Below are 21,941 nucleotides of genomic sequence, written 5' to 3'. Positions count from 1 at the left end.
TGATGTTGGTACACTTCTTTTTTGGCTGTTAAGATAGCTTCTTTGTAGGTGATAGAGGCGGTTGCAAGATTATTTCTATTGGCTGGAGTAGGTGAGCTTTTCCAATGTGACTCAGCTTTTCTTTTTGCTTTGCGTAGCTCACGTAGGTGAGGGGTGAACCATGAATTAAGATGTTTGCAAGGTTTTTGTTTGCGTAGTTTGAAAGGGGCAATAGTGTTAAGGGCTTTTAGCATGGCGCGGTTGTAGGTGTCAACGAGGGCAGTAGGGTCCGAGCAAGTGGAGGAGGCAGGGTTCAGTAACGGGAGGATAAGGGGAGTAGTTTCTCAACCGTAATAGCCTTCTTGTTTCGCGTATAGGTTGGTGGTGCAATGTTAGGATTGTCAAAGGGTGGGCTAGAGTTAATGGAAAATATTATTTTGTGGCGATCCGACCAAACACAAGGTGACACAGAGGTTACCTTTAGTGCACAGTTCATGTCTGAAACCCAATCGAGGGTGCGACCCTTGATATGTGTGGGTTCGTTCATGTGTTGGGTTAGGCCAAAGTCAGACAGAACAGTGGCTATGTCATTGGCTTTGGCGTCATTCGTGCCCTTGTATCCCAGATTGAAGTCAACAAGTATGATGATTTGCGATTTAGGCTTGATGCTGGAGGCTAAGATGGATGAGATGTCCTCAGCAAATGTGGAGGTGGGGCCGGGTGGCCTGTATATGAGATGCACTGAGGCTGTGTGATTAGGAGAAATCTGTAGTTTAATAGAGAGTAGTTCAGCAGATGACAGTTGCAATGTGTTGCTCACTCTAAGATTGAGTGAGCTCTTCAAAATAAATGCTAATCCACCCCCTTTAGTTTGATTAGTGTCCCTATCACGTCTAATAAGGGAGTAGTTGTCAGGGTTGTCTAAGGTCAGGGCAGGCCCCGAGGCCGCATGCAGCCAGGTTTCCGTGCTAGCTAGAAAGTCAAGGTTTTCTGTCGCGATGAAATCTGCAATGTCTAAGGCGTGGGCAGGGACAGAACGTGCGTTGATAAGTGCACCTTTGAGTTTGGTCACGATGTTGCGATAGTTAACAGTGGGATTTACGACAGTTGTTGGTGCCACAGGAGAGGTGGTGCTTTTGGTTTTTTCCCTATTAGGGATGTTCATATGATAGGACCACTGATGGCATCTGGAAGCTAGTCTTTGGTTTCGAACTGAAGTGTCACAAGGTTGCTTCAGGAGGTTAGGTGATGTTTATCTAGTCGGGAGAGACAGTATATGTTTATGCGTAGCACTTGAAGTGTTGCTGTTGTAAAGGCGAGAGCCAAGCCTGGCATTCCTGGTGCTAGTGGGGCAGGGTTGGTAGGGGGTAGGTTTGGTGGTGAAGTGTTGTAGCCAAAGGGCAGGTGCATTTAGGTATGGATTAGGCGGAGTTGTGTTGCATGAGGGAGGTGCGCCCGGTAGGTTTGCAACCAATGTGGGAAGCATGGTTTTGCGCGTTGTGGTTGAAGATGGTGTGTGGTGTCGGGCAGTAGTGTGGTAGAGCTGTGGGCCAAATAAGGCAAGGATGGTGAGCAGTATGAAGGGGGCGTGTTGTAGGTTAGGCAGAGGTGTAAGCTTTAAGGCACAGGTGTGTGAGGCTAGGAAATGCAGGTGTGGTCTAAGGGCACAATACATCTTAGTCGAGGAAGTCCACTAAGAATTGTGCTGGGCAAACCGGGAAAAAGTACAGCAGATAATACCTGGCAACCTAACGCGGCAAGATGAGTCTGTCATTGCCTAACACTAATTGAATGTGATCTGACATGTAATGACCTAGGCCGGCACAATGAGTACAGGTGCTTAGCAATGACCAAATGTGGTCTCACACAAAATGACCTAAGCAGCATCATAGGTGCAAATGATGAGCAGAAACGAAACGTTGTCAAACATAGAATTACCAGAGCAGGCAGAGTGGGTGCATATAGCTAACAGACTGAATGTAGTTAGACAGGTGAACAGGGGACGCGTTAAGTACATGTGCGTTGTACAGGCCAGAGTAACATGCACGTAATGACTAGGGGGGGGTACAGTGATTGGGCAATGCAGTACATAGGGTTAGCACTCAATGGTGCACTGGGGGTGTACGGAGGATGGGCCCTGGTAAAGGCTGCGGGCCAGTGTACAAGAGGCACGATCAAAAGTCATAAGCAAACAGTGAATTAGAGGTCCATTTTACCAGTAGTGCATAGAAATGTTTAGAAGACGCTTTTACATGCAATGCATACAAAGCTGAGAGGCTTTGCAAATGGTTTAAGAACAGTGGTTATTGCGCATATTATTAGTGGGCAGCCAGTGGTAATAGTGAACATAGAAAATGCAAAGCGGCTACACTGGGCACGGAAAGCACAACGGTGCAAGTCAAATGTTTGGGACGGTCCAGCGTAGGAGCGTACATGTAACTGGTAATTGAAGTGACTACAGAGTGTTTAGCAAACACTCACCCAGATGCATACTGTGAGGGTATCTGGATACAAGGGTAGCGTCCGTGGCCCCTGGCTCCGACAGCTCATGACAGGCTTAGGACAGGCAGGATAGAAGCCTTGCTGTTGGTGTGCCTTGATTATAGATTTTGAGAAAAGGCCCGATCTGCTCAGTCTCACTCTCATCGCTGTCTTGGAATACAGGGCCTTTATTGGTTCCAATATTGGACCTGGGCACTTCAGATGGTCTAGCTTCCTCCACAGGGTTTCCCTGTTCACCTGGTCGAAAGCCTGGACCAGGTCGACAAATGCCAAAACACATGGGGTTTGCCCTCCTTTACCTTCGCTTTCAAGGTGCTTAGTAGCAAAATGTTTGCTGTGGTTCCCATGCCCCTGACAAAACCCGCCTGTAGGGGGTCATAATGTTCTGTTTGATCCATTCCTCAAAGTTGTCAAGAGCGAAAGATCCAAAGATCTTCCCAATTGTACCTAACAATGCAATAGGTCGATAATGCTGAGGGTTGTCTTTAGCACCTTTATTAAAGATAGAAACTACATTTGTGGTCCTCCGTGAAGGTGACATTTCTCTCGTTTTTATGCAATTCTGGAACACTTCGTCCATGCTTCTGGATGTGTTTTTAGGTCGAAATTGGTTATCCCATCCGGGCCTGACGCTCTTGAGCTTTCTGATCTTCATTGCGATTAGCTCTATCATATGGAATTTTCCATACAGACTCGGGATGGAATAGGCAATTTGGTGATTCGTTTGCTGTTTTTTTTTTTTTATAAAGGGTCGTGAAATGGTTGACCCATGTGTGTTCCGTCACATTATTCTGTAGGGCTCCATCTTGCACATGACCTTATTAGTGCCTAGAAATCTCCTTGATTTCTTCCCGCTTAGAGTGCTAAGCATTTCTTCCTAGTCCACCTGGTAAAGTTGATGACGTAGCCAGGTTCGACAGTTTTTCTCAGCTACCTTGGCATCGCCCCTCAATTTTACATTTCTTGTTTTTTTTGGTCAATAGTTTTATTTTTCTCAGCGATCTCCTTTTGTCCACTAGTGTCTGATTATATACATTGATGTTCGCTTTAGGGGTAGATGAAACTTGGGTCGTCTTTGATATATAGACTATCAGTAACGGGTAATAGTCTATTTCTTGTGTAACACCCGGGTTCTCCTTTACAACCCGTCTCCGGTATTTCTCTGTGAAGGACTTGATGGCGTTTTCATTTAATCTAAGATGATTACCGTTGCAGTTCTCAATCTCTGCTGACATTTGAGTAGGTTTTATACAGGAGTATTTCCATGTTGTAATCGATATATTATGATCACTATGTATCGTTCGGACTATTTCAAAGCTCACAATTAGAGCCAGGAGTTCCCGTGAAACATAAGTAGTGTCCAATGTCAATCCCGTAACATTACGCTTCCATGTCGTAACTAATGGTTTTGCTTTATCGATCATCTTATGTAGATTGTGAAGGCCATTTGAGTCCAAGTTGTTCCATTTACTGCCTCTTATCGATGATGGTACGCAGTTTTTATAAGGGCGATTCCCCTCCCCCTCATCAGTATAAACTGCGTTAAGGTCACCAGTGATTATTGTATAGTGGATTTGATGAGATTCGTTTGACTCATGTTTCCCATGGCTTTTAAGGAAGACTTAAGGGTGATTGTTGCTGGATTCCAGTATGTGTTCAATAATAGGATGTTTTCCACTTTGACCTTGCTCTTTGACTGATTAGGGACATGCCAGGCAATCATGGAGGCTTGTATTAATTCCGTTGATAGTATAACACTCACCAGATGTAGCCCACTGCCCGATCGAATGGCTGTAAGGAGATCTGATGACAGGCGGCCTTTTAGGCCTTTTACTGTGGACAAAAATGCCAATTCATAGCTGTTCAGACTGTCGATGTCAGCCAGCTCTCTTGTTGGTATTGTACGTCAAACGCTCCCACTTTAACATAGCGGACAGTAGTCAGATGGCAGAAGCCTCTGGTGTTCCAAGGGCGCCCATTATGATTTTCACGTCCTCTTGTGAGGTAGTCTCCAATTTGTTTCCCGTCGCCAGGTCTCCTGTGTTCCCAATATTTAATGGCTAATTTAGTTTCTTGTGAGTGGTGAACCCTAGAGGTACAGGTCCATTTTTTTTTTGTTGTTTGAAGTCCTTGACTTGCGATTGGCCCCCTATGGTGTTCTGCTTCGTCCTTTTCACCTCAGATAGATCTTGATCAAAAGTTATTTTTAGTAGAGGCAGCGTGCCTTTTAGCTTCTTAATATCTCTGCTGCTGTTTTTGAGTTCCTCATTGTCTGTAGTGCGCATTCTGTATATTGCATAGTCATCCCTTTTTTTAATTTTTTTTTTTTAACCTTTTATTTGGCAGAAGTTTACAGCAAAACACACTTACATCGTAGTATTGATGCTGTGAATAGCAGAGCACAATCAACACATTAGCATAGCATTCAACACAAAACATACATTTAATTCTCATTGGGGAGGACCGTTAGCTGTATCGCACTGTAGCCCTTCAGATTACAAGCATCAAACCTAGGGTGAGGACATCGGACACTTTTTTTTTTTTCCGGCTTGGTTGATCAGATAGCTATGAAACGCAGACCACATATTCTTGGGACGTGACTGGTTCGGGAGCATGTTAATATATTCCTCCTCGCAGGTCTGGGTCCAGGTAAGTGCGTTCAACCATCTCTGTATGGTTGGAGGAGATGGACTCTTCCAACTTTGAAGTATGCACCTCTTGGCCACCATGCAACTGTTTAAAAACCTAGCCATCCTTCTTTTGTCATCAGTGTCACACAGCCCAAATAAGATCCCCATTGGTTCAGGCTGAATAGCGGTCTCAACAATGTCGGTAAGAAACCCCACAATCCCACCCAAGAAGCTGCTCAACGCGGGACAGGACCAAAACATGTGAAGGTGGTCAGCTCCTTCCACTCGACAGCGGGCACAGGTGTGTACATGGTTTCGAGTAAATTTTGCAAGTCTGTGAGGGGGTGTAGTACAACCTGTTCAACAATTTATATTGTATGCATCTGAAGCAAAAGTGATATCTTGTTTGTGTCTACATTTTCTTCCACATCTCGTCCGAGATTTCAAAGCCCAGTTCGTCTGCCCACCCACCTCGAACCTTGGGGGACTGGTCAGTAGCATTTTACATAAGGAAGAGACCACTCTGCGAGCACCGCTAGAGTTAACTATGTAGGAGATTTCCGGGGTGTCAGGAGGTTCACTTGGAAAGGAGGGCCATTGAGCATGGAAGGCAGCCCGGAGCCTATAGTACTGCAGTATCTCTAATGCTGATCCAGAGTGTCCCCATTTCCACGTCTCCGGGGTAATGAACTTTCCATCTGGGAAGAAATCGGTGGGGACCCGGTACTCCAGAGGCTCCCAGTGCTGAGCTAGAAGTCGATCATGCGTGAGTTCAAGTCCAGGAAACCTCCACAGAGGGAGCCACTTGTAATACGGGGTAGAGTCTGGCGTTCAGTCCAGCAGTCTGCGCCATGCGGGCAGCGTAGTTGCTATGGGATCGAATGTGGAGTCAGGTTTATAATTGTGGCAGAACACCAAGGTCATCATGTTGAGTGAACTCTGATACCAGTATGTGGCGTATTGAGCCTGTGCTGCTGTCCAATAAAGTATGAAATTGGGAGCGGTGAACCCTCCCCTCTCGTATGGGAGCGCCATATCGTGCCATTTCTTCTGAACCGTACCGGCATGCCACAGGAATTGCGCACACAGCCCATGTAGTTTGTCGAAATACTGCGTCCCTGGCCATATGGGAACATTACCAAAAACATACAGCAATTTAGGCACCAGGATCATCTTAACCAGGGAGAGCTTTCCAGCCAGCGATAGCGAAAGAGGTCGCCAACGTGTTAACTTGGCCTCAACCTGCTCGGCTACGGCTGTGTAATTTCCGGCCATTAGAGTAGATTCTGAGAGGGTCACTCGGACCCCTAGACATCTGATTCCCCCTGGCGACCAACGTAGTGGGTACTCCAATATGGGTTGTTGGGTAGAGGCAGTGAGCGAAAATATCTCCGATTTAGAATAATTGATCGTAAAGCCTGAGAAGGTACCTATACGCGTGACATCTCGCAGAATGGGGTCAAGGTGGGCAGTGGGGTTCCTAATGTACAATAACACGTCATCAGCATATAAGGATATTATTTTGGGGTCATCTTTTAGGCGTATTCCTTTTTGGGCATGACGTACTCTGATGTACTCCGCCATCGGCTCGAGAATCGGGGAGAACGGACAACCTTGTCGGGTGCCCTGAGATAGTGTGAATGTCGTGGATATTAGAGAATTAACCCAGATCCTTGCTGTGGGGGCTGTGTATAATAGTTTGATATATCCATTCATGTTTGGACCAATCCCCATCGACTCCAAAACCAGCCACATGTACTGCCACGAGACCATATCAAAAGCCTTTTGGGCATCTAACGTTACTGCCACAGTGTCTGCGTCCTGGTCAATCCTAGCCATAACATTAAAAAGTAGTCTGGTATTGTGGGAGGTGGATTTTCCTGGTACAAAGCCTCCCTGGTCCTCGTGGACCAAATGTGTCATGATCGGGAGAAAGCGGTTTGCGATTACTTTTGCGAAGATCTGTGTCAATATTCATTAGTGAGGGGGGCCTGTACGAGCCACATTCATCACCAGGTTTGTCAGGTTTAAGCAGAACCGTTATGACTGCTTGACTCTGGGTGGGAGGGAGGGCCGAATTCCGGAGTGATTACGTCCAGACCTCCAAGAGCTAGTATCGCCATATATTCCTGATACAATTCGGGAGTGAGCCCATCCGACCCGGGGGCTTTACCTTTTGGGAGGTCTGTGATGGCCTGAACAATCTCCTCCAGTAAGATCGGAGCATCCAATTTGGTCCCTGGTCGCCTGGGAGATATGTCATAGGTATCTGGCCCAAAAGGTCTTGTATGTGTTTAGTGTTCCTGAGGTAACGCATATAGTTTAGCGTAGAACTCGGCAAAGACCTCAAGTATCCTCTGCTCCGACCATTGTGGAACACCTTGTGCATCTTTGATGCACACAACTTGGGTTTGCCCCATTCACCTTTTACTAGTCTGGCCAACATCCTCCCGCCCTCTCCATACTCCTACATGCCACTCGACTCAACCCCCCGCCTCCCTCCCCCGTGTAGCCTGGATACTGATCGGGTCAATTTGTTTCTGATCACCTTCAACACTCCCGCCTCCCTAGAAATTACATTCCCCTGATAAACACCTTAAAGGCTTCCCATCTAGTGTGTTGCATTCAAAGAAAGTTTCAATGTCAGCTAGGATGTGGGCCCTAAATACTATATCAAGGAGGGCGGCAGATTTAAAGCGCCATGAGCTGCAAATAGGCTGGGGTGGGCCCAATTCCAATGATGGGGTGATCGGGGCATGATTGGAGAATGTACAAGTGAGTATCTGGGCCCTCTTGACCCTACCCATCAGTTCACCCAACACCAGGAAGAGGTCAATCTAGGAGGAGCTGTCATGAACCGATGAATAGTATGTATATTCTCAAAGCTGAGGATTAAGGATCCTCCAAGCATCACGAATACCAAGAGTTGCACAGTGTGCCTGCAACCTACATGTGTCGCACGTGATAGGGTCCTGGGGGCAGTGCGTGTCCTATCCATACCAGTGTCAAGAATTAAGTTCATGCCCCCCTCAAATGATGTGGACCCCCAACATAGCCCAATAAAATAGATACAACTGTGTCATAGAATTCTGGCGCGTCTACATTGGGGCCATATGTGTTTACTAAGAGATACTCCAGTATGCAATGTATAACATATCGTCCTTCTGGGTCGATGTAGCTTTTCTTAAGTTTGAATGTAATCGATTTGTGAACCAGTGTCAACACGCCTCTCGCCTGCGTGGAGTATGAGGTGTAGAATCTGTTAGGCCCCCAGGAAGGCGCGATCCCCACAGCGAGACGGGTCTGGGCATGTTTCCTGAAGCATGAGTACTTTCGCCCCGTGTCTCTGGGCGTATACGCCATGATCTTGCGTGCTTTGGTGAAATTACTCAGTCCTCGAACATTCCATGACATTATGTTTATAGCCATCTTAACACACTAGGGGAAATCCCAGCAGAAGTAGCCCTGTCCATATTGACATTGTCACTCTGGCGCTCATTAGCAATGTGCACTACTGTTCCACCCCTGCCATTTTTTACATTAACACCCCAACTGATCCTCCTCTTCCCTCAGCTCCCTCCCCCAACTGGCAGTCTCAATCAGTATAAGCAGACCAATCCCAACTCGGTCCAACTGTACCACCAGCCCAACCGGGGCCTGCCAACAAACACTCAACCATTGCAGCCGCAGTGGGGTGCGCCGCTGCCGTGTAGTAGGAATTATAGTGTACCAATACCGGTATGACTCAGGCGGTCTGTGCCTCACCACTAGTGTCCGCTATCCAGAGACCAATTTAGCAAAGTGGTATGATGGCGCCTTACCCCGCGCCCAGTTTAACATAACAGTAGAGAAGCAACATCAGTGTCACCAGTATAGTGTTGTCAACAGTACGCGTAGCATCGCAAAACATTGCCAAAGCGGTTCGCTAACCTGTTATGTCAGATCAGGGCCTCACAGGCACAGCATAAGACGCCTGCAGGTAAGGAGTGCCAATTTGTGTCTTATCTCATCCGGTCAGACTTCCAAGAGGCCCCCCTACCGTAGCACCACTAGTAAGGAACATTTCAATTTGGCATAGTATTTCCACATATGGCAAGGAACCAATAGATTAAGTAGCACTGTCTGCCCTAAGGCTGAAGAGTGTCAGTTGCCAAATAAGATTCTAAAGCCAGGCACAGTTCAGCTGTGGTTCAGTAGTTATCCAGGAGATCTTTGGCTGGCTCGTTAAGTGGTATCTGCGCTTCTATGAACTTCACAGCCTCGTCGGGCACTGTGAAGAAATAGATCTTCTCCCTAAAGGTGAATTTTAGGCACCCCGGAAATAGCATTGCGTAGGCGATGTTCCGCTCCCTTAACATCTTTTTCACTCCTAGGAACTGGGGCCTCTCCTGTTGTACTCCCACAGAGAAGTCGGGAAAGATCCTGATTGTCTAGGAGGCGAGATGTAGCTCTCCCTTCTCGCGGGACTGGTGAAGAATATGGTCTCTATCTCTATAGCTCAGAATTTTAGCAATTATGGGTTTCGGGAAGTCGCCAGGCCTGGGTCGCGGGGCCAGTGCACAATGAGCACGTTCAACAGTAAAGAAGGGACAAGTCAGGTTTGTCCAGCAACTCTTTGAGCAGGTTTTCTACTGCCAGCTCCATACAGCCCATGAGAGCATTTTCGGGAACACCTATAATTCGTATATTGTTCCTGCGGGTCCGGGACTCTAAATTGTTTCAATTCACCTTTACAGATTTCATGTCTGGAGTGAGAGAGGTGACTGCGTCGTGGAGGATGTGCAATCCATCTTCATAGGCTCCGATTCTGGATTGCGTGTCAGTGATCCTCGTGCCGGCCTGATCCAGCTGAGATTTAAGTGATGCGACGTTGGCGTTAATGTCGTTCAAGCAAAGTTCCTGGCCATGGATTCCATCAGTGTAGTAAGGTTGGGGGCTGGGGCATCTGAGGGTAGAGCAGGCTCCTCCGGGTTGGACGATGTGTGGCCCGGCTACAGCCTGGGCACCGCTTTAGTGAATTTGTCCATGGCGCCTACCTTGTTGGCACCTCGATCTATTTGGCATCTCTGTTTAGCAGAGTGGGCGACTGGGTCCAGACAGAGGGCGTTGAGTCATGATATTCGTTCCTGCAGTCCGAGCCGGGGCCGGCTGGCTCTCGGTAGACCCAATAGGTGATGATGAATAAGTAGAAGGGGTAGGCAATGTTGATGGTTACACTGCTTATGAGCCTGGGTTGCCTGGGAGGACCTTAATTACTTCCTGTATAGATCGCTAGAGGGACTCTACTGTTCTTCCTAGGCCAACCCGGCCAGACCGGGAGGGCCCGGGCAGTCAAGACCAGAACCTGTAGGAAACCATAGGGAGCGCTTCTTGACTGTTGTCCAGCACCTTCTGGGCACCATGTAGATGAGCGGCCTGCCTATAAGACCTTTTATGGCAGCAGATATCAAATCTATGTTTGCAGGATTGCAATAATTCGAAAGGAGCGTGGCTGGGTAACCTACAGGGTCCTGCGCAAGGCTTCAGATGTGGGGCCAGTTCCCAAGGTATAGGTAGCCCGGACAAGAGCATAGGCGGCGGTGTTGTGGCAGTGCCCAGGGGTGGGTGCCCCAAGTTGAGTGGCCTATGGTGCAGGTGCAGGCTGGCAGGAGGTCAAGTAGTGTACCTTGGTGTGTATTGTCAAGCCTGAGGAGGATGATGCAGTGAGTCAATAGGGGCTCCAATTTTGTAGGTCACTGCCCACCCCATATCCACTACGTGCTGGGCATGACGGGCACCCAACTTCCAGTCCGGGTTGGCGGGAAGCATCAACTCTGCACAGCGCTATAGCGGATGGGTTCTCCCGTGCAGTGTCTTAAACGGGCAGCTGGGCGGGCTGGGGAAGGAGGGGGAGCGGGCGCAGACGCCGCCGGGCCATGTGGCCAGCCCAGGCAGTCCGCCGGTTGTCTCAAAGCGCAGGTAAGCCGCGCGGCAGTGCCGCCCCCACCCCCAGCAGCCCACTCATCCCAGATGAGGTCCGACCTGCAGGTGACGGGAGAAGGCGCCAAGGTCCAAGCAAGGGGTCTCAACACTCTACAGCTCGTCCACCAGGCAGCACAACGTGGTCGCATGGTGGGGGCACCGACCGCGTGTCGCCAGCCCGGCTTCCACGCTCCAGGGCAGCGCCTGGGGTGCCGTACCACAGGTCTTCACCAGTCCTGGCTCTCCGCCTCCAACCACAGGCCCAGGCTCTCAACAGGAGTGGAGCGGCCGATGTCAGTCTCCCCCGGATGCTTCTGAGCTAAGCAGCCATCTTGCGGGCTGCTCAACAGCACCCCCTTGCATCGTCATCTTTTAAATGTTCCTGTGGCGTGTCTCTTCTGCTCTTTTCGTGGTTAAACGGAATTGATTTGGCACAGAATCAGATCTTTTTCCAGATGGAAGATTGAGTCTTGGCGATCTTGCACATTATTGGGGAGTGATTTTTTTTGAATTATCTATCATGATACGGTTTCTTTTTCTATTTGATAATTTTTTGTAGTCCTGTCTGGGTTAATTTCTGTAAGATCATAACATATCCTAGGATTCGCAGGTTCAGTGGCTTTCGACAACAGATGCTTCACTACAGGCAAGTCAATATGCAGGTATGAGCAGTCTTTACGCCCTTTTTGAGTGGGCTCTACGATCCTTATGTCATAGGAGCATAGGTGTCTCTGGCCCGGAAGATGATCGAACACTTCAATTATTGTTTGTCGATTTAGAATTAGGTTGTCTTCCCTGTTTGAAATTATTTTTCACTTAAATGTTTGCGTGTCTTGAATTCTGATCTGTCAATTTTTAGCTTTACCAGGTTAGTTTTTTCACCTTCCTGTCTCCTTTGGTGTGATGTTGTGTGTCTACTATGTTTACGATTTTCTTTCCTGTTGATGTCCCCATACTCCTTGCGTTTTCTTGTGTGATCAAAATACTCTTGTGATTACTTTGTTTTGTTGAGGCTTCGAGGGGGCTCGATTTTCGTATTCCCGTCTTTGTCTGCTTTCTGACTGGCTATTTGCCTCATCATGGTACCAGGATTCATCGATTCTAACTCTGTGTTCTTTGGATGTTAGTGATGTTTGATATCCATGTACCAATTTGAGTTTCGAAGGGATTGTGTCCTCCGACGTATTCCTCATCTTAGATATATCCTTCCAGCTCTGCTGGCCTCGGAAAAATTTTTCTCCAGAGGGCGCTGCGCGTCGACGTCCCTCGAGTCGATGACCCTCGACAGCCGCCGTATCGACGCTCGACGTCATCCTGCCTATAAAGGCCGCGCGCAGCGTCCGTTGCTCAGTTCCGTTTTTCCGCGCTACTCGGTGCCTCGGAATACCGTTGCTCAGTTCTTAGTAATATTTACTTCAAGTTATTCGAATCGTACTCGATGGCTTCCTCGTCGGAACCGACAACCCCTCGATCCGGCTTCAAAAAATGTCGAGATTGTGGGAAAAAGATGTCGTTGACCGATCCTCACAGAAATTGTCTGTGGTGCTTGGGAGCCGAACACCATTGTTCGGAGTGCGAGGACTGTATGTCCATGACAGCTAAGGCCCTGAAGGAGCGTAGGGGGAAGCTGGAGAAAGGTAAGACTTTTAAAGCTTCTTCTTCTTCGACGAAGTCGAGACATTCGTCTCCTCGTCACCATTCACGCTCCAGATCTCGGAGTGGGTCTCATCACTCCTCGAGATCGAAACACTCGAAGAGGAAACGTCGAAGATCCCCTTCTCCGTCTTCCTCTTCCTCTGTTTCGCCAAAAAGAATCCCTTGCCCCACGAAACTTAGTTCCTGGGCTGAATGGGAGGAATTCAGAAAAAACATGATGAGCGTCTTCGAGAAAGCGGCCTCGACCCCCTTGAAGACTGCCGAGAGCGATGCTCTGGTCGAAAGACCCAAAGGTCAAAAACGCCGCGAGTCGCAGTACCCGGCGAAAGAAACCTCTCGAGCGCGTCTCGAACCCTCGAGTAGGACTACGACCTCCAAACCTTCCTCGAAGGTTCCGTCGACGCCGTCGACGAAGGTTCCGTCGACGTCGAGGTCTTCGACGCCGTTGTCGAAGGGACCTTCGACACACAGGTCTGTCGACTCGACGCCGGCCTCGACACCGGCGTCGACGCCGAGAAAAGTCACGATGACCACACATCCAGTGACGATTCCAAGGCCCTCGACGTCGATGGCGTCGATATTGTCGAGTAAAATTCCAATTCTGTCGAGGTCCTCGAGGCCTCCACCTCTGTTTTCGACGCCACGCTCGAAGCCTTCGGCGTCGACGACATCGACGTTTTCGAGGCCAATAATGACAAGTTCAGCACCCTCTGCCTTGGAAATGGGATTTACTCCCTTTATTAATTCAGAACAATTGAGAACTATATCCTCAATTTTAGAAGAGGGTGATTTGTCAGAACAAGATGAGTTACAGGGACCTGTAACCCCAGTTAGAGAGGAATTTTCCTCTGAAGAGCGCAGATTAAAGGATCTTCATGATTCTTTACATGAGGCAAGTGGTTTAGACACTTCCCCTGAGGTGGATTTTGCTAAACCAGACCCGGGGGAGCATGCTGAAACCCCCTACAGAGCCTTAATGGCCAGAATTACAGAGTTCATGGGGTGGTCTACACCTTCACAATCTTTCCAGCAAGATGACCTCACGGATATTCTTGACAAAGGCCCACAAGAGGATCCAGTGGTGCCCTTTCATAAAGCTCTTCAGAGAAAGATCATGACAAACTGGGAAACCCCAGATGTCGTACCAGCAGTAAATAAAAAACTGTCTGCAAAGTACAGGGTATCTTCCACAGACCCAGAGTTCTTGTCTAAACATCCATCCCCAGAAAGTCTGGTGGTACAAGCAGCATCCTCTACCGACGTCAAGACGGCTTATCCTACTGTCCCACAGGACAGGGACGATAAAAAATATGATGCTATGGCTAAGAAAGTCTTTTCAGCATGTAGCATGGCGTTAAAGTCTGTTAATGCTACTTGCACCCTTGCTAGGTTCAGCCATACACTTTGGGAGTGTGCTTCTACAGCGGCTGACTGCATCCCGGAGGGAGAAGAAAGGGATGCGTTCCTGAATATTATACAGGACGGTAAAGACGCCATGTGCGAATCCCTCCAGACGGGCATTGATTCGGCTGACAGTATCAGCAGAGCAATGGCGGCAAGTACATCAACCAGGCGGTTCGCTTGGTTGAGAAAGTCGGGTTTTGCCCCAGATGTGCAAGCCAGGCTCTTGAACATGCCATTTGATGGCTCTTCTTTGTTCGGGAAAAAGGCGGATGACAGTTTAGAGAAACTGCAAACTTCAAAAGCAGCAGCAAAATCCCTAGGAGCTGCAATCCGTCAGACTCCTTTTCGTCCCACAGGAACCTCTGCGAGGGGCAAGTCCTTTCGCTTCTACTCCTCATTCGGAAGAGGTAGAGGACGACCGGCTCAAAGGGGTCAAAGAAGAACTACCCGAGGTGGACGGGGTAGATATTCTAAAGCCGCAGCAACAGCAGGTGCCTCTTTACCATCGGCATCTGCATCAGCCGCCCCAAAACCACTCTGAGGACTTCCCTCACAGGACACCTGTAGGAGGCAGGTTGACTCGACATCTGGCGGAATGGCAGGCTATCACGTCAGATGCTTGGGCATTGGAAACAGTTGCCCAAGGTTACTGCCTACCTTTCCTACGTATACCTCAGAGTCATCCACCGGGGATCAGCTCTCAGAAAGCTCCAGATCCGCTCCTCTTGCAGGAAATTATAGACCTGCTAGAGAAAGGTGCCATAGAACCGGTACCTGTAGCGGAGAGGAACAAGGGCTGGTACTCCCCTTACTTTCTCGTTCCGAAGAAAGACGGAGGACTGAGACCCATCTTGGACTTGCGAGAATTGAACAAATTCCTCAGGAAAGACAAATTCAAGATGGTCACTCTTTCTCAGATCCTCCAGGCCCTTCAGTTTCAGGACTGGTTGGTATCTCTGGACCTTCAGGACGCTTATTTCCATGTGCCTATCCATCTCAAACACAGGAAATACCTGAGGTTCGCAATTGGCAACTCTCACTATCAATTTCGAGTACTGCCTTTTGGGCTGACCTCCGCCCCGAGGGTCTTCACCAAGTTAATGTCGGTAGTGGCGGCAAGTCTAAGGAGGGAAGGGATTCACGTCTACCCCTACCTGGACGATTGGCTGATCAGGGCTGTTTCTCCGGAGCAAGCTCAGATCCAGCTAAATCACGTATGCTACTCCCTTCACAAGCTGGGCTTCTCCCTCAATTTAAAGAAGTCTCAAATGATACCATCGCAGAGACTCCAGTTCATAGGAGCGATCCTGGATACTTCCCTGGGAAAAGCCTCGCCACCAGAGGTGAGGGCTCAAGATATTCTACAGATGGTTACCAAGTTCCAACTTGCCCAACGTCTCCCAGCTTTCGACTTTTTGAGGTTGCTAGGCCTCATGGCATCCTGCATTTTCCTTGTGCCAGAGGCTCGCCTGAGAATGAGATCCCTCCAGTGGGCACTGAGGACTCAGTGGTCACAATTCTCAGGGAGAATGACAGATCTTCTTCAGGTTCCCGGCAGGGTGGCTCGAGACCTTCAGTGGTGGGCCTGTCAGGAGAACATTCTGAAAGGAGAACAGTTTTGGCAACCTTGGCCGGAGATAACAGTAGTCACGGATGCCTCACTCACGGGGTGGGGAGCCCACGCCAACGACTTGACCATCAGCGGTCGTTGGTCTCCATCGGAGTCCAGACTACACATCAACCTGTTAGAGCTGAGAGCCATCAAACTTGCGTTGAAGGCTTTCCTGCCAGTTGTACAAGGGAAGAACGTCCTGATAATGACGGACAACACGGTGGCCATGCATTACCTCAACAAAAGAGGAGGCGTAGGATCACTACCACTGTGCAGAGAGGCGATGCAGCTCTGGTTTTGGGCAATCCAAGAAGGAATCTCTCTATCGGCAGTTCACCTAGCCGGAGAGAAGAACTTGACAGCGGACGCTCTGAGCAGGCAGAACACAGTCTCTCACGAGTGGGAGTTAGCTCAGGAAGTCCTTCAAGAGATCTTCGCCCTTTGGGGAACCCCTCAGGTAGATCTGTTCGCCACCAGCCTAAACAGGAAATGCGACCTGTTCTGCTCAAGGGAATTTCCTCCGAGAGGAGCTCTGGGAGACGCGTTCATAGTGGACTGGGAGTTTCCGCTTCTGTACGCGTTCCCACCGGTCCCTGTCATTCCTCAAATGATCAGGAGGTTGAGAAGATTCCGGCGAACCATGATCCTAATTGCCCCGGATTGGGCCAGGAGAACGTGGTACCCGGACCTTCTAGACTTGTCCATCTGCCCTCCATTTCGACTTCCTCTCAGAGAGAACCTACTCTCACAGAAGGGAGGTCAGGTTCTCCATCCAGACATCAAAACCCTCAACCTTCACGCTTGGCTTCTGAACGGCTGAGGTACAAGGATTGGGACCTCCCTGATGATGTTATGGAGGTGTTGCTTTCGGCAAGGAGGCCAGCAACAAAGTCTTTATACCGCTGCCGTTGGAACAGATTTTGCAGCTGGTGTAGAGAACAGAATATCGACCCATTTTCATGTGGTACACCAATGGTTTTGTCCTTCCTACTATATTTGGCAAATTCAGGCCTTCAAGTTGGCACCATTAAGGGCTATCTCGCAGCGCTATCTATCTTTAAGCGTACTGCGGAGGAACCATCCTATTTCAAATTACCCTTGGTAATACAGTTTCTAAAGGGGTTAACCAATGTTTATCCCCCAAGACCATTCCAAGTTCCCCTATGGGATTTAAACTTAGTATTAACTTTCCTGATGGGGACACCTTTCGAACCTCTCCATTCTTGTTCGTTAAGATTCCTTACCCTTAAGACTGTTTTATTAATAGCACTTACATCTGCTAGAAGGGTGAGCGAATTACAAGCTCTTTCTTGTAAACCCCCTCATACAATCTTTCACAAAGACAAAGTTGTCCTGCAAGTGAAGCCTAATTTCCTCCCAAAAGTAGTCTCTGAATTCCATATCTCTCAGAAGATTATCCTACCATCTTTCTATCCTCCTCCTCACCCGGGGAAAGAGGAAGAGAGGTTACACAGGCTAGACCCTAGGAGGGTTTTAAGTTTTTACATTAGTAGACTAGCCAGGATAAGACAGGCAGACCAGCTGTTTGTAGGCTACGCAGGTCACAAGCTGGGGTTACCAATAACTAAGCAGACCATTTCCAGATGGATCATTCTAGCCATTTTGGAATGTTATAAACTGGCAGGGAAAGAGCCCCCTCAAAACCTTAGGGCTCATTCGACCAGAGGTATTGCAGCTTCATCGGCCCTCAAAAGAGGCGTGCCGATTAAAGACATATGTGCGGCCGCTACATGGTCGTCTGTCCATACCTTTACACGTTTTTACAATCTGGATTCCTCCTCTAGTCAAGAGACTAGGTTTGGAAGGGCTGTACTGCATTCTATTCACCAATAGAAGACAGCGTGAAGTCAGTACTCCCTCCTCCGAATATAGAATACTGCTATGGGAGCCTATCTAAGATGAGGAATACGTCGGAGGACACAATCCCTTCGAAGAACAAGTTACTTCTTACCTTGTAACGTTCTTTCGACGGGATGTTCCTCCGACGTATTCCTCATCGACCCTCCCATCCATCCCCGCAGTTTTACTTCCCTTGTTGTTGCAGCTTACGCTCCTTCAGGGTGATTAGTCTAGTCCAAACAGTAATACTGTGGGCTACAAAACGGAACTGAGCAACGGACGCTGCGCGCGGCCTTTATAGGCAGGATGACGTCGAGCGTCGATACGGCGGCTGTCGAGGGTCATCGACTCGAGGGACGTCGACGCGCAGCGCCCTCTGGAGAAAAAATATTCCGAGGCCAGCAGAGCTGGAAGGATATATCTAAGATGAGGAATACGTCGGAGGAACATCCCGTCGAAAGAACGTTACAAGGTAAGAAGTAACTTGTTCTTCTCATCCATTGTTGGAAAAGTCAGAGATGGCAGATCCCAAATCAAGAGTTTTTCTTTTTGGGTTCTTCTGGTGACTCCTCTTCCATCAGGACATCTGCTTTTATTTTTTGCTGAGGCACCAACATCAGTTCCGACTCCGAGTTTGCCACTGTGTAGAGGCTCAGATTCATTAGGTCGACGAACTGCTCCTTCGGTTCGTCATCGAAGTTCTTTCCAGATCTTTTCCCTTGCTTTGTGACTGATACCCTAATAGATCTGTTGTTGACCGTTGAGCTGGCCTATTTTGCATCCTTAAAACCACCACGGGTGTATCTTTGAGGTCCAGTGATGTTCATCCTTTTGGGTGACTAATTTGGGGAATTGGATTTCCCTCTTTCTCGCTCATTTCCACTTGGCTTCTGTAAATTTATGTGAGAAGGTTCCTTATGCCGTTTGTGGGTTGGTTTTCTCCCATCAAGGTCTTTTTGTCGGTTCTTGACAAGGCATGGGTGCTATTTCGAACTGCGAAGACTAAGTAGGAAGTACCATTATCTTTTATATTTTGCGATGGCGATCAGGTTTGTCTGGCGAATAGCTTTTGTTTTCCTGGTCTTATTATTTTTATTCCCTTCTCCAATAAGTTTGATGTTTGATTGTGTGTCCTTTTGAGGAGCAGGTGGTAAATCTGTTCTTGTAATTGTGTTCGCCTCAGTCGGAGTTGGTCTCGTTACTTTCAATTCCATTGTTTGAGTTGTCGCAAATGTAAAGTTTGCGTCGGGCGTCTATTTTGAGGATTTGTTCCTTTTGCAATGCATTGTGATGGAGTAGACTCTGAGATTTTTTTTTTTTTGCTCTCTTGTGGGTGCAGTTAGTTTATCCGTTGTAAAATTTGTTGAAGCCTGAAGGCTTTCTCCATTTGTTGGATTTGAGTCGTCCAACAAGATTTATCTGCAGAATTCTCTGGCCGCATAATCTGTCCTGTCTCTGGAGTAGAAATGTTCTTTCTCCCCGAGCTCCTGCATTCTATTGTTTAGGGTCTCTCGAGGCTCTAAGGATGTACAGTTTATGCCATTGTCGTCCGTTACGACCGATCTAAAAGTGGACGGAAATTCTTTTGACGCCTCGGGTTCTCTTGGCACCGTTGCCATATCTGAACAGTCCAAATCCACCCTCTCGCTTTGATCTTTGGTTAGAGGCTTGGCAAAATGTCCTCTTTGGATTGCTGGTGTTTTTTAGCAGAGTCCACCGGGCCTCCTTTCTCTTCATGCGTTACTGATATTTTTTCTCTGCTGTCTCCTGAGCGTTCTTTGTCTTTTAGGAGATCTGTGTCATGATTGGTGTTAAACTGTGGGGAGACGTTCAAGGCTTCTACTCCTTCAATAGGCTCAGCGTCTGAGATTTCCTCTATACCAGCGCTGCTTGGTGCTAACTTTTTTAAAAAGATGTTTTGGAGCGAATTTGACAGCATGGTTTGTTGCCGGGCAGAGAAGGGAGGGACCCTTACTCTGCTGGCTTTTTTTTCTGAGCACAGCGTTTCCTGATTTCTTTGAATTCTTGTTCCTGCTACGTTCTTGTATGTTTTGATTTCTATGGCACTCAGTTTTCTTTTTTTGGGTTGGTAAGCCCCTTGTTTTTAATAGACTTTTTAGAATTGACTGAAGGAGTGTTCTGAGGATTTGCCATAGGTGTGAAGCTGTAGGAGTTTGCTACTTCCGTCACGGGTTGTTTATCAAATAACACTGGGGGTGTCTGGTTAGCAGACTTGCATTTTGCCGCCGGTTTTGGACTCTGGGGTATCTTGATAATTTCCTCCTTCCTACCCCTCCAAGATAATCACGTGAGACTCATTTCCTGCAGGGCTCTTTAGGTCCTCTTTCAATCCTCGGGTGTACATCAATATTTATAATCGGTGTTGTTGGAGTAGAGTACGGATTGAGGGGACCTGTAGTCGTTTGCTGCAAGTTGTCGGTCTTTAACCTTGTGTTGCAGTGTTGTCTGGGAGTAGATGACGTTTTCATTAAGCAGTCCTGGTGTACTGCTCCCATCCAGTGCGGATTGCTCGCCGACTTTTGCGGGCCACTCCACCTGCTTCGGGGCGCCTTGAGCGTGCAGTAAAGGACACCTGGAAGGGAAGTGCACAGGCAATTGGGGAAAGGATTGTATGAAATAAAAAAGTGTTCAGGAATAAGCCACATTGTGAAGCCAACCAAGGTCGGTGTACAAGTATAGTACTTGGTCAAGAGAGACCCCAAGGAACGGTTCTGAAAGACACACATTTTGAAAGGCTACTAAATTTAAGTCTGTAAATGGTATCCTTGGCACAGGAAAGCCCAAGGAATTGTTTGGAGAGAAACTGAAATTGTGAAGTTAAACAGTTGCTGTGCAAGTGTTATACATTGACCAAGAAAGGCCCAAAGGACAGTTGTGTTCTGTGTGAAAACCCCTCAAGGAGTAAAAGAAGAATCCAGGGGAAGGGAACTATCCTCTGGAGTCAAGAACTTCATCCTGGAAGGAACTTTTGTTCATCATATATTATTTCTGAACACTTTTTCAAACCAATAAGGTTAGACATTTCCCCTTTTTCAGTTTGTGTGAGGGGCAGAATGGAAGCTTGGACACTGGACAGATTTTATTTTATTTTTTTATTTTGACATCCCTCCTGACACAGTTCCTTTCGTTTTTGGTTTTACGTAGGGGAAATCCTCTTAGTGCAGGGACAGAGAGGCTATTTCCCCAACCCCGTTTTTTTTTTTTTTTTTTTTTTTTTTAAATAAGTCTAACGCAAACGGACTCCTTGGTGGCCTGCCAGATACTCCTGCCTTCATGTCGGATGGTCCCTTTTTCATGTCTTATCTGCAAAGGGAGATGGCAGCAGACATTTCTTGCGAATAGGAGATACTGCTTGACTTGTCAGGCATCAATGAATCGCCAGCGTTCAGTTCACAATGGTCTGTAGAAGACTGCCGGTACTGTGCAGTGTTTGCTCGTAAAAGATGATTGGAAGAGTGAATGGACCAGAGCACATTTTTCTTAAGTTGAAAATACTTTGTGCCCTATGAGGCAATTATAGCACTCTGTAAGAGGGAGGCAGTAGCCATGACATATAACCACATCCATATACTGTCGCACTAAGCATTGCGCCTGGTCTTTATTCTCTGTAATCGATTTACACAGCAGGTTGTATAGTACCCAGTTTCAATCGTTCAAAGGTTATCGCCGACCAGTGGCGCTCACACAGCCAGTACAAACACAGGCAAACTGGGTATGTTTGCATACCAGGCTTCTGAGAGAATGGTCTCCGAGTTGTACAATCAACGTTTACATCTTTGAGGACTCCACTGAGGACTGGTCGTTGGGGAAATGTCTGGTTATCCAATTGAAGGAAACAATACATATGGCCTCTAGAAAGAGTAGCCGAATGGAACATTCCGTCTTGCAGGTTTTAAAGTTTCTGTCTAAAAATCACATGTGATTCATTGGCGCTCCTCCGTATGTCCAAGAGTTCAGTTGAGTGTTAAACACACATGCTCAATGTTTCTTGGCTGTTTAATCCTACAATTTTGTGGGGCCTTGCAGCATTTCCGATTGATGTCATAAGGGATTCTTAATACAGATATGCGTGTATAGGCAGATTTTCCAGATTATGACGGCTACAGCACTATTTTGGATTTCAACAGTAAAAGGCAGGACCATGCACAGCTTGTGAATCTGTAACGGGAATCCAGATGCAGAAACTGTTTTTGCAGGTAGGCAACTTGTTTTCATACTATGCCTGGTTATCATTCACGGCTCCCAAATGTTCTGATATCTGATTTTATTTGTATTAAGTGTGAACCTGTCTCTCCATTCTTATAGTTTACTTGCTA

The 21,941-nt window shown here is 47.7% G+C and overlaps 1 protein-coding gene across 5 annotated transcripts in view; it reads left to right on the top strand.

Annotated features, from left to right (window-relative positions):
- Window positions 1-21,941, top strand: part of CEP192 (centrosomal protein 192) — a 2,773,731-nt gene that overhangs the window by 175,603 nt on the left and 2,576,187 nt on the right. The window lies entirely within an intron of this gene.

Source organism: Ambystoma mexicanum, chromosome 5q, assembly GCF_040938575.1.
Source record: "Ambystoma mexicanum isolate Mex_15411 chromosome 5q, UKY_AmexF1_1, whole genome shotgun sequence".
In the NCBI taxonomy this organism is placed as follows: Eukaryota; Metazoa; Chordata; class Amphibia; order Caudata; family Ambystomatidae; genus Ambystoma; species Ambystoma mexicanum.
The sequence above is the reverse complement of the archived record's forward strand: the minus strand, read 5'-3'. Positions and strand labels throughout refer to the sequence as shown.